Here is a 9,148-nt window from a genome sequence, read left to right on the forward strand (position 1 = left end):
AGAGTGCGAGAAAAGCGCTCCCAAATGGCCTAACAGTGGCAGCCAATCAGAGTGCGAGAAAAGCGCTCCCAAATGGCCTAACAGTGGCAGCCAATCAGAGTGCGAGAAAAGCGCTCCCAAATGGCCTAACAGTGGCAGCCAATCAGAGTGCGAGAAAAGCGCTCCCAAATGGCCTAACAGTGGCAGCCAATCAGAGTGCGAGAAAAGCGCTCCCAAATGGCCTAACAGTGGCAGCCAATCAGAGTGCGAGAAAAGCGCTCCCAAATGGCCTAACAGTGGCAGCCAATCAGAGTGCGAGAAAAGCGCTCCCAAATGGCCTAACAGTGGCAGCCAATCAGAGTGCGAGAAAAGCGCTCCCAAATGGCCTAACAGTGGCAGCCAATCAGAGTGCGAGAAAAGCGCTCCCAAATGGCCTAACAGTGGCAGCCAATCAGAGTGCGAGAAAAGCGCTCCCAAATGGCCTAACAGTGGCAGCCAATCAGAGTGCGAGAAAAGCGCTCCCAAATGGCCTAACAGTGGCAGCCAGCTAGAGCTAGCTTAAGTTAGCTTGGGTTAGCTTGAGTTAGCTTTAATTAGCTTTAATTAGCTTAAGCTAGCTTAAGTTAGCTTGGGTTAGCTTGAGTTAGCTTGAGCTAGCTTGAGTTAGCTTGAATTAGCTTGAGTTAGCTTGAATTAGCTTGAGTTAGCTTGAGTTAGCTTGAATTAGCTTGAGTTAGCTTGAGTTAGCTCGGGTTAGCTTGAGTTTGACTTCATTAACCCAAGTTAGCTTGGGTTAACTTCATTAAGTTAGCTTGAACTAGCTTGAGTTAGCTTGAGTTAGCTTGAGTTAGCTTGAGTTAGCTTGAGTTAGCTTGTCTTAGCTTTAGCTAGCTTGAGTTAGCTTGAACTAGCTTTAGCTACCTTGAGTTAGCTTGAGTTAGCTCGGGTTAGCTTGAGTTAGCTTGAGTTAGCTTGAGTTAGCTTTAGCTAGCTTGAGTTAGCTTGAGTTAGCTTGAGTTAGCTTGAGTTAGCTTGAATTAGCTTGAGTTAGCTTGAGTTAGCTTTAGCTAGCTTGGGTTAGCTTGAGCTAGCTTGAGTTAGCTCGGGTTAGCTTGAGTTAGCTTGAGTTAGCTTTAGCTAGCTTGAGTTAGCTTGAGTTAGCTTGAGTTAGCTTGAGTTAGCTTTAGCTAGCTTGAGTTAGCTTGAACTAGCTTGAGTTAGCTTGAGCTAGCTTGAGTTAGCTTGAGTTAGCTTGAGTTAGCTTTAGCTAGCTTGAGTTAGCTTGAACTAGCTTTAGTTAGCTTGAGTTAGCTTGAGTTAGCTTGAGTTAGCTTGAGTTAGCTTGTCTTAGCTTTAGCTAGCTTGAGTTAGCTTGAACTAGCTTTAGCTACCTTGAGTTAGCTTGAGTTAGCTCGGGTTAGCTTGAGTTAGCTTGAGTTAGCTTGAGTTAGCTTTAGCTAGCTTGAGTTAGCTTGAGTTAGCTTGAGTTAGCTTGAACTAGCTTGAGTTAGCTTGAGTTAGCTTGAGTTAGCTTGAGTTAGCTTGAGTTAGCTTGAGTTAGCTTGTCTTAGCTTTAGCTAGCTTGAGTTAGCTTGAACTAGCTTTAGCTACCTTGAGTTAGCTTGAGTTAGCTCGGGTTAGCTTGAGTTAGCTTGAGTTAGCTTGAGTTAGCTTTAGCTAGCTTGAGTTAGCTTGAGTTAGCTTGAGTTAGCTTGAGTTAGCTTGAATTAGCTTGAGTTAGCTTGAGTTAGCTTTAGCTAGCTTGGGTTAGCTTGAGCTAGCTTGAGTTAGCTCGGGTTAGCTTGAGTTAGCTTGAGTTAGCTTTAGCTAGCTTGAGTTAGCTTGAGTTAGCTTGAGTTAGCTTGAGTTAGCTTTAGCTAGCTTGAGTTAGCTTGAACTAGCTTGAGTTAGCTTGAGCTAGCTTGAGTTAGCTTGAGTTAGCTTGAGTTAGCTTTAGCTAGCTTGAGTTAGCTTGAACTAGCTTTAGTTAGCTTGAGTTAGCTTGAGTTAGCTTGAGTTAGCTTGAGTTAGCTTGTCTTAGCTTTAGCTAGCTTGAGTTAGCTTGAACTAGCTTTAGCTACCTTGAGTTAGCTTGAGTTAGCTCGGGTTAGCTTGAGTTAGCTTGAGTTAGCTTGAGTTAGCTTTAGCTAGCTTGAGTTAGCTTGAGTTAGCTTGAGTTAGCTTGAACTAGCTTGAGTTAGCTTGAGTTAGCTTGAGTTAGCTTGAGTTAGCTTGAGTTAGCTTGAGTTAGCTTGTCTTAGCTTTAGCTAGCTTGAGTTAGCTTGAACTAGCTTTAGCTACCTTGAGTTAGCTTGAGTTAGCTCGGGTTAGCTTGAGTTAGCTTGAGTTAGCTTGAGTTAGCTTTAGCTAGCTTGAGTTAGCTTGAGTTAGCTTGAGTTAGCTTGAGTTAGCTTGAATTAGCTTGAGTTAGCTTGAGTTAGCTTTAGCTAGCTTGGGTTAGCTTGAGCTAGCTTGAGTTAGCTCGGGTTAGCTTTAGCTAGCTTGAGTTAGCTTGAGTTAGCTTGAGTTAGCTTGAGTTAGCTTTAGCTAGCTTGAGTTAGCTTGAACTAGCTTGAGTTAGCTTGAGCTAGCTTGAGTTAGCTTGAGTTAGCTTGAGTTAGCTTTAGCTAGCTTGAGTTAGCTTGAACTAGCTTTAGTTAGCTTGAGTTAGCTTGAGTTAGCTTGAGTTAGCTTGAGTTAGCTTGTCTTAGCTTTAGCTAGCTTGAGTTAGCTTGAACTAGCTTTAGCTACCTTGAGTTAGCTTGAGTTAGCTCGGGTTAGCTTGAGTTAGCTTGAGTTAGCTTGAGTTAGCTTTAGCTAGCTTGAGTTAGCTTGAGTTAGCTTGAGTTAGCTTGAACTAGCTTGAGTTAGCTTGAGTTAGCTTGAGTTAGCTTGAGTTAGCTTGAGTTAGCTTGAGTTAGCTTGTCTTAGCTTTAGCTAGCTTGAGTTAGCTTGAACTAGCTTTAGCTACCTTGAGTTAGCTTGAGTTAGCTCGGGTTAGCTTGAGTTAGCTTGAGTTAGCTTGAGTTAGCTTTAGCTAGCTTGAGTTAGCTTGAGTTAGCTTGAGTTAGCTTGAGTTAGCTTGAATTAGCTTGAGTTAGCTTGAGTTAGCTTTAGCTAGCTTGGGTTAGCTTGAGCTAGCTTGAGTTAGCTCGGGTTAGCTTGAGTTAGCTTGAGTTAGCTTTAGCTAGCTTGAGTTAGCTTGAGTTAGCTTGAGTTAGCTTGAGTTAGCTTTAGCTAGCTTGAGTTAGCTTGAACTAGCTTGAGTTAGCTTGAGCTAGCTTGAGTTAGCTTGAGTTAGCTTGAGTTAGCTTTAGCTAGCTTGAGTTAGCTTGAACTAGCTTGAGTTAGCTTGAGTTAGCTTGAGTTAGCTTGTCTTAGCTTTAGCTAGCTTGAGTTAGCTTGAACTAGCTTTAGCTACCTTGAGTTAGCTTGAGTTAGCTCGGGTTAGCTTGAGTTAGCTTGAGTTAGCTTGAGTTAGCTTTAGCTAGCTTGAGTTAGCTTGAGTTAGCTTGAGTTAGCTTGAACTAGCTTGAGTTAGCTTGAGTTAGCTTGAGTTAGCTTGAGTTAGCTTGAGTTAGCTTGTCTTAGCTTTAGCTAGCTTGAGTTAGCTTGAACTAGCTTTAGCTACCTTGAGTTAGCTTGAGTTAGCTCGGGTTAGCTTGAGTTAGCTTGAGTTAGCTTGAGTTAGCTTTAGCTAGCTTGAGTTAGCTTGAGTTAGCTTGAGTTAGCTTGAGTTAGCTTGAATTAGCTTGAGTTAGCTTGAGTTAGCTTTAGCTAGCTTGGGTTAGCTTGAGCTAGCTTGAGTTAGCTCGGGTTAGCTTGAGTTAGCTTGAGTTAGCTTTAGCTAGCTTGAGTTAGCTTGAGTTAGCTTGAGTTAGCTTGAGTTAGCTTTAGCTAGCTTGAGTTAGCTTGAACTAGCTTGAGTTAGCTTGAGCTAGCTTGAGTTAGCTTGAGTTAGCTTGAGTTAGCTTTAGCTAGCTTGAGTTAGCTTGAACTAGCTTGAGTTAGCTTGAGCTAGCTTGAGTTAGCTTGAGTTAGCTTGAGTTAGCTTTAGCTAGCTTGAGTTAGCTTGAACTAGCTTGAGTTAGCTTGAGTTAGCTTGAGTTAGCTTGAGTTAGCTTGTCTTAGCTTTAGCTAGCTTGAGCTAGCTTGAACTAGCTTTAGCTACCTTGAGTTAGCTTGAGTTAGCTCGGGTTAGCTTGAGTTAGCTTGAGTTAGCTTGAGTTAGCTTGAGCTAGCTTGAGTTAGCTTGAGTTAGCTTGAGTTAGCTTTAGCTAGCTTGAGTTAGCTTGAACTAGCTTGAGTTAGCTTGAGCTAGCTTGAGTTAGCTTGAGTTAGCTTGAGTTAGCTTTAGCTAGCTTGAGTTAGCTTGAACTAGCTTGAGTTAGCTTGAGTTAGCTTGAGTTAGCTTGAGTTAGCTTGTCTTAGCTTTAGCTAGCTTGAGCTAGCTTGAACTAGCTTTAGCTACCTTGAGTTAGCTTGAGTTAGCTCGGGTTAGCTTGAGTTAGCTTGAGTTAGCTTGAGTTAGCTTTAGCTAGCTTGAGTTAGCTTGAGTTAGCTTGAGTTAGCTTGAACTAGCTTGAGTTAGCTTGAGTTAGCTTGAGTTAGCTTGAGTTAGCTTGAGTTAGCTTGAGTTAGCTTGTCTTAGCTTTAGCTAGCTTGAGTTAGCTTGAACTAGCTTTAGCTACCTTGAGTTAGCTTGAGTTAGCTCGGGTTAGCTTGAGTTAGCTTGAGTTAGCTTGAGTTAGCTTTAGCTAGCTTGAGTTAGCTTGAGTTAGCTTGAGTTAGCTTGAGTTAGCTTGAATTAGCTTGAGTTAGCTTGAGTTAGCTTTAGCTAGCTTGGGTTAGCTTGAGCTAGCTTGAGTTAGCTCGGGTTAGCTTGAGTTAGCTTGAGTTAGCTTTAGCTAGCTTGAGTTAGCTTGAGTTAGCTTGAGTTAGCTTGAGTTAGCTTTAGCTAGCTTGAGTTAGCTTGAACTAGCTTGAGTTAGCTTGAGCTAGCTTGAGTTAGCTTGAGTTAGCTTGAGTTAGCTTTAGCTAGCTTGAGTTAGCTTGAACTAGCTTTAGTTAGCTTGAGTTAGCTTGAGTTAGCTTGAGTTAGCTTGAGTTAGCTTGTCTTAGCTTTAGCTAGCTTGAGTTAGCTTGAACTAGCTTTAGCTACCTTGAGTTAGCTTGAGTTAGCTCGGGTTAGCTTGAGTTAGCTTGAGTTAGCTTGAGTTAGCTTTAGCTAGCTTGAGTTAGCTTGAGTTAGCTTGAGTTAGCTTGAGTTAGCTTGAGTTAGCTTGAGTTAGCTTGTCTTAGCTTTAGCTAGCTTGAGTTAGCTTGAACTAGCTTTAGCTACCTTGAGTTAGCTTGAGTTAGCTCGGGTTAGCTTGAGTTAGCTTGAGTTAGCTTGAGTTAGCTTTAGCTAGCTTGAGTTAGCTTGAGTTAGCTTGAGTTAGCTTGAGTTAGCTTGAATTAGCTTGAGTTAGCTTGAGTTAGCTTTAGCTAGCTTGGGTTAGCTTGAGCTAGCTTGAGTTAGCTCGGGTTAGCTTGAGTTAGCTTGAGTTAGCTTTAGCTAGCTTGAGTTAGCTTGAGTTAGCTTGAGTTAGCTTGAGTTAGCTTTAGCTAGCTTGAGTTAGCTTGAACTAGCTTGAGTTAGCTTGAGCTAGCTTGAGTTAGCTTGAGTTAGCTTGAGTTAGCTTTAGCTAGCTTGAGTTAGCTTGAACTAGCTTTAGTTAGCTTGAGTTAGCTTGAGTTAGCTTTAGCTAGCTTGGGTTAGCTTGAGCTAGCTTGAGTTAGCTCGGGTTAGCTTGAGTTAGCTTGAGTTAGCTTTAGCTAGCTTGAGTTAGCTTGAGTTAGCTTGAGTTAGCTTGAGTTAGCTTTAGCTAGCTTGAGTTAGCTTGAACTAGCTTGAGTTAGCTTGAGCTAGCTTGAGTTAGCTTGAGTTAGCTTGAGTTAGCTTTAGCTAGCTTGAGTTAGCTTGAACTAGCTTTAGTTAGCTTGAGTTAGCTTGAGTTAGCTTGAGTTAGCTTGAGTTAGCTTGTCTTAGCTTTAGCTAGCTTGAGTTAGCTTGAACTAGCTTTAGCTACCTTGAGTTAGCTTGAGTTAGCTCGGGTTAGCTTGAGTTAGCTTGAGTTAGCTTGAGTTAGCTTTAGCTAGCTTGAGTTAGCTTGAGTTAGCTTGAGTTAGCTTGAGTTAGCTTGAGTTAGCTTGAGTTAGCTTGTCTTAGCTTTAGCTAGCTTGAGTTAGCTTGAACTAGCTTTAGCTACCTTGAGTTAGCTTGAGTTAGCTCGGGTTAGCTTGAGTTAGCTTGAGTTAGCTTGAGTTAGCTTTAGCTAGCTTGAGTTAGCTTGAGTTAGCTTGAGTTAGCTTGAGTTAGCTTGAATTAGCTTGAGTTAGCTTGAGTTAGCTTTAGCTAGCTTGGGTTAGCTTGAGCTAGCTTGAGTTAGCTCGGGTTAGCTTGAGTTAGCTTGAGTTAGCTTTAGCTAGCTTGAGTTAGCTTGAGTTAGCTTGAGTTAGCTTGAGTTAGCTTTAGCTAGCTTGAGTTAGCTTGAACTAGCTTGAGTTAGCTTGAGCTAGCTTGAGTTAGCTTGAGTTAGCTTGAGTTAGCTTTAGCTAGCTTGAGTTAGCTTGAACTAGCTTGAGTTAGCTTGAGTTAGCTTGAGTTAGCTTGTCTTAGCTTTAGCTAGCTTGAGCTAGCTTGAACTAGCTTTAGCTACCTTGAGTTAGCTTGAGTTAGCTCGGGTTAGCTTGAGTTAGCTTGAGTTAGCTTGAGTTAGCTTTAGCTAGCTTGAGTTAGCTTGAGTTAGCTTGAGTTAGCTTGAACTAGCTTGAGTTAGCTTGAGTTAGCTTGAGTTAGCTTGAGTTAGCTTGAGTTAGCTTGTCTTAGCTTTAGCTAGCTTGAGTTAGCTTGAACTAGCTTTAGCTACCTTGAGTTAGCTTGAGTTAGCTCGGGTTAGCTTGAGTTAGCTTGAGTTAGCTTGAGTTAGCTTTAGCTAGCTTGAGTTAGCTTGAGTTAGCTTGAGTTAGCTTGAGTTAGCTTGAATTAGCTTGAGTTAGCTTGAGTTAGCTTTAGCTAGCTTGGGTTAGCTTGAGCTAGCTTGAGTTAGCTCGGGTTAGCTTGAGTTAGCTTGAGTTAGCTTTAGCTAGCTTGAGTTAGCTTGAGTTAGCTTGAGTTAGCTTGAGTTAGCTTGAGTTAGCTTGTCTTAGCTTTAGCTAGCTTGAGTTAGCTTGAACTAGCTTTAGCTACCTTGAGTTAGCTTGAGTTAGCTCGGGTTAGCTTGAGTTAGCTTGAGTTAGCTTGAGTTAGCTTTAGCTAGCTTGAGTTAGCTTGAGTTAGCTTGAGTTAGCTTGAGTTAGCTTGAGTTAGCTTGAGTTAGCTTGTCTTAGCTTTAGCTAGCTTGAGTTAGCTTGAACTAGCTTTAGCTACCTTGAGTTAGCTTGAGTTAGCTCGGGTTAGCTTGAGTTAGCTTGAGTTAGCTTGAGTTAGCTTTAGCTAGCTTGAGTTAGCTTGAGTTAGCTTGAGTTAGCTTGAGTTAGCTTGAATTAGCTTGAGTTAGCTTGAGTTAGCTTTAGCTAGCTTGGGTTAGCTTGAGCTAGCTTGAGTTAGCTCGGGTTAGCTTGAGTTAGCTTGAGTTAGCTTTAGCTAGCTTGAGTTAGCTTGAGTTAGCTTGAGTTAGCTTGAGTTAGCTTTAGCTAGCTTGAGTTAGCTTGAACTAGCTTGAGTTAGCTTGAGCTAGCTTGAGTTAGCTTGAGTTAGCTTGAGTTAGCTTTAGCTAGCTTGAGTTAGCTTGAACTAGCTTGAGTTAGCTTGAGTTAGCTTGAGTTAGCTTGTCTTAGCTTTAGCTAGCTTGAGCTAGCTTGAACTAGCTTTAGCTACCTTGAGTTAGCTTGAGTTAGCTCGGGTTAGCTTGAGTTAGCTTGAGTTAGCTTGAGTTAGCTTTAGCTAGCTTGAGTTAGCTTGAGTTAGCTTGAGTTAGCTTGAACTAGCTTGAGTTAGCTTGAGTTAGCTTGAGTTAGCTTGAGTTAGCTTGAGTTAGCTTGTCTTAGCTTTAGCTAGCTTGAGTTAGCTTGAACTAGCTTTAGCTACCTTGAGTTAGCTTGAGTTAGCTCGGGTTAGCTTGAGTTAGCTTGAGTTAGCTTGAGTTAGCTTTAGCTAGCTTGAGTTAGCTTGAGTTAGCTTGAGTTAGCTTGAGTTAGCTTGAATTAGCTTGAGTTAGCTTGAGTTAGCTTTAGCTAGCTTGGGTTAGCTTGAGCTAGCTTGAGTTAGCTCGGGTTAGCTTGAGTTAGCTTGAGTTAGCTTTAGCTAGCTTGAGTTAGCTTGAGTTAGCTTGAGTTAGCTTGAGTTAGCTTTAGCTAGCTTGAGTTAGCTTGAACTAGCTTGAGTTAGCTTGAGCTAGCTTGAGTTAGCTTGAGTTAGCTTGAGTTAGCTTTAGCTAGCTTGAGTTAGCTTGAACTAGCTTGAGTTAGCTTGAGCTAGCTTGAGTTAGCTTGAGTTAGCTTGAGTTAGCTTTAGCTAGCTTGAGTTAGCTTGAACTAGCTTGAGTTAGCTTGAGTTAGCTTGAGTTAGCTTGAGTTAGCTTGTCTTAGCTTTAGCTAGCTTGAGCTAGCTTGAACTAGCTTTAGCTACCTTGAGTTAGCTTGAGTTAGCTCGGGTTAGCTTGAGTTAGCTTGAGTTAGCTTGAGTTAGCTTGAGCTAGCTTGAGTTAGCTTGAGTTAGCTTGAGTTAGCTTTAGCTAGCTTGAGTTAGCTTGAACTAGCTTGAGTTAGCTTGAGCTAGCTTGAGTTAGCTTGAGTTAGCTTGAGTTAGCTTTAGCTAGCTTGAGTTAGCTTGAACTAGCTTGAGTTAGCTTGAGTTAGCTTGAGTTAGCTTGAGTTAGCTTGTCTTAGCTTTAGCTAGCTTGAGCTAGCTTGAACTAGCTTTAGCTACCTTGAGTTAGCTTGAGTTAGCTCGGGTTAGCTTGAGTTAGCTTGAGTTAGCTTGAGTTAGCTTTAGCTAGCTTGAGTTAGCTTGAGTTAGCTTGAGTTAGCTTGAACTAGCTTGAGTTAGCTTGAGTTAGCTTGAGTTAGCTTGAGTTAGCTTGAGTTAGCTTGAGTTAGCTTGTCTTAGCTTTAGCTAGCTTGAGTTAGCTTGAACTAGCTTTAGCTACCTTGAGTTAGCTTGAGTTAGCTCGGGTTAGCTTGAGTT

The sequence above is a fragment of the Convolutriloba macropyga genome, unplaced genomic scaffold, assembly GCF_964194025.1.
Source record: "Convolutriloba macropyga unplaced genomic scaffold, txConMacr16.3 SCAFFOLD_3599, whole genome shotgun sequence".
Taxonomy (NCBI): domain Eukaryota; kingdom Metazoa; phylum Xenacoelomorpha; order Acoela; family Convolutidae; genus Convolutriloba; species Convolutriloba macropyga.